The sequence below is a fragment of the Hipposideros armiger genome, unplaced genomic scaffold (genome assembly GCF_001890085.2).
Source record: "Hipposideros armiger isolate ML-2016 unplaced genomic scaffold, ASM189008v1 scaffold_388, whole genome shotgun sequence".
Lineage (NCBI taxonomy): Eukaryota > Metazoa > Chordata > Mammalia > Chiroptera > Hipposideridae > Hipposideros > Hipposideros armiger.
Genome location: NW_017731738.1, coordinates 150,243 through 153,348, shown reverse-complemented (window position 1 = coordinate 153,348; position 3,106 = coordinate 150,243).

Genomic DNA, 3,106 nt, shown 5'->3' with positions numbered 1-3,106 from the left:
AGGACTAGAATCAGACTACTAATATTGAGAGTCCTTTAGCCTGCAGGCAATAAGTCATGATTAACGAGTTAGATCAAGAAACTGACTTTTTGATTGAGATGTTCGGGATGATTCAATCAATACCAGTTGGCCACTTTCTACATCAAGTTAACTCTGAATTTTGACTACAAGGAAAAAGTTTCTCATGCAATTCAACCCCAAGACAAATGGAAATTGAGTTGTTCTACAATATCATTCATTACTTCTTTTAGAACGTGAACAGTCCTAACTGCCGAAATATAATGCAAGGAATGTCATTTTAGATTTATTTTGATCCATTTCTGTAAGTTTCCCCAAGATGAATAATTAGCCATTTTAATATGAATATTTCTGCACAAGGTAGCTGCTTTTTTCAGTAATTAATCTTCAGGATCTCCATTCAAAAGACTCCAATCCCACAGGCTCAAAAGAAGAGAAATTTGACTAATGAACATTAAAAGGTTAAAAGGTTAGCTAAACAGCAGAATTTCTAGATAATGAAAGCTGTCCGATATTAGAACAAATGAAAACAGCAGCAGCTCCTTCTCTGAAGTGATTTAAATGCAATTAAATAGGAATTTCCAGTTTAATAGTGCTCCTGCCTAAAGAGTCTTTCAGGAGGACTAACTCTGTAATCCAGTGTGGCAGTAGAGAGATTGCAAAACCCAACCTCTCTCAAATCCTGCTACTCAACAGCAGAGATCTAAAGGAATACATTCCCAGCTGCTGAGAGAAATGTCTTAGTATAAAGCAAAGCAAAATTCTCATTAATGAAAAATCAACCACAAAAGAAAAATGTTTCTCATAATCCCTAGCAATAGCTAAATCCACTGTGGGTTAATACAGATTTAACAAAACAGTAGAAGAAAATAGAGAAAAGCAGTTCCCGTTTGCCAGCAGCTGGGGAAAACACTTATCAGAGAGATCACAAACAACAATGCTTCTAATCCACAGAGCCAAAAGAAACATGAACTCACTATCCAGTAAAAGATGCCAGGCAAAGGCTCTTATGGATAAATTCTCTCTCTCGCACTCACAATCAAGCCACCTTATCCCATCCTGTTCAACACAAATTATGACAGACTGTAACTTGAATTCCCAAAGATCAAATTCAATGGGTACTCCAAACCATGCTTTTTCTGATCACATAATTTCTAAAATCACAGACCTTGCATTCATTCAAAACCAGCATTGAGTTTCTATGTCAGGCACAGGGAACACAAAAGACAGTAAGAAACAGTCTATACCCTCTTGTAGCTTAATCCATGCACCTTGCCTCATCTTAAACCCCAAAGCTCTTGCCTTAAAATATCTTCTTAGATGGATCAAGTGTCCTCCGTGAAAAAGCAATAAAGGCCCTTCACTTTTTGCTGTGATAGAAGCTAAGTAAATCAATCAGTTAATCAATCATACTTCATGCGTTCCGCTCTGAAAGGATCTCTGAGAAGCCAACACACCAGTGCAAATCGAATATGAGAATAATATTAGCCTAGACTAAAAGGAAGGAACAGGGAACAAGACAAGCAATAGAGGGGTGTAAGCTAAGACACTGGAAGAAGGGGTGTGACAGCTGTACCACTAGGCGTTCAAAGAGTGATAAAAAGAACCTACTAAGCCCACTTTCGTTTTACGATGCAGGAAGGAGGGAAAATGGGAGACTACCCAGTATTGACCGACATCAACTATCCGGGTTTCCTAGCCGGTGCACTCTCGCTAGAGGAAAGGGCCAGTCACTGTTTGTTTAATAGGTTCTAGGCCTGCCAGCCCACAACACTGTCACATGGCCACCGAATGGAGAGGTAACTGTCCCTCATAGGAGCTTGAGGAAAAACAAAAAAGAGTACAAAGAACTCTTTAAGTGTTTATAAATAAGTTAACATAATTGTCCCCTGAGGCACGCACGGGAAGAGAAGTTTGGAAAAGGTGGTAACCGGATGCCCAATGGAAGCGCGTGGGGACCCCTCAGCGACCCCCGCCCCACCCCCAGTCCGCGCACTCACCACGCACGCAGAGCAGCGACATGGCCGAGACGCCGGCAAACCTCCGCCACACCGCCGCACCCTCTTTCCTTTCAGCAGGTGCCGCGGCTGCTCCCGCTATCGGATCCACGGGTCTGGCCACTCCTCATGGTCCCCGTCTCAGGCAGTGCTCTGCCGCTCCCTAAGACCCGCTCCAATTCTCACCGACTGAGGGGGTTCCCGATAGTTAGGAGTACCGGCCGGCAGGCGGGGAACTGGGCGCGGCACCGCGGCGCCATCGCTGGGAGGCTGGAGCGACCAGGACTCCCTCCCTCCACTCCACACGGATCCGTGAAAGCGCCTGGACAGAGCCTACTCGTGGCGCTCCGCCTCCCAGCCAATCAACTCACGCCCAGTCCACCGCCCCCGCCCCCAGCCCCACCCCTAAGCAAGTAGGAGTCTGGGTCCCCCTCGGCTTTCCTTACGCGCAAGAATGAAGGAAGCTCCGCCCACTAATAAGGCTTAAAGCAGAGAGGGACGGGGCTTCCTCCCACCTGTGTGAGGCGAGAATTGAAGCCCTCTGCTCCTCCCACGTGGGCGGGCTTCCACCCAAGAACAGGTTCTTTTCATTGAAGAATTTCCATTGGATTTATTTAAAGGGTCTATCCCTTACAGCTGACGGAGTACGTACTTGTAATGGCAATAATTTCACAAGATCGTACCACAAGGCAATAAAATTTTAAATAACAACGCAAAAAAAAAAAAGCTTAAAGTAAAATTTCTGAAGACCTAAGTTCTTATCTGGACCTTTTTTCATGCTCACCATTGTATCTCCAATGTCTGTAATACTGCCTAGTGTACAGTAATCAGTCCGTAAATATTTACTGTTTGAAGGATGGAGGGAAGATAAACTTTTTAAGCTAAGAACTTCAGGCAAGATGATATATGCACATGTGAGGAAGTGAAAAAGACCAGAGTAGAAAACAGAAAAACACATAGTATGATATACAGGTCCAAAACCCCATCCACCCCAAAATTCAGATTTAATTGGTTTGAGACATCCTTTTTTTTTTTTTTTTTTTAATTGGGGAATTGGGATGAGAACAGTGCTGGGGAATTGGGGAAGGGGA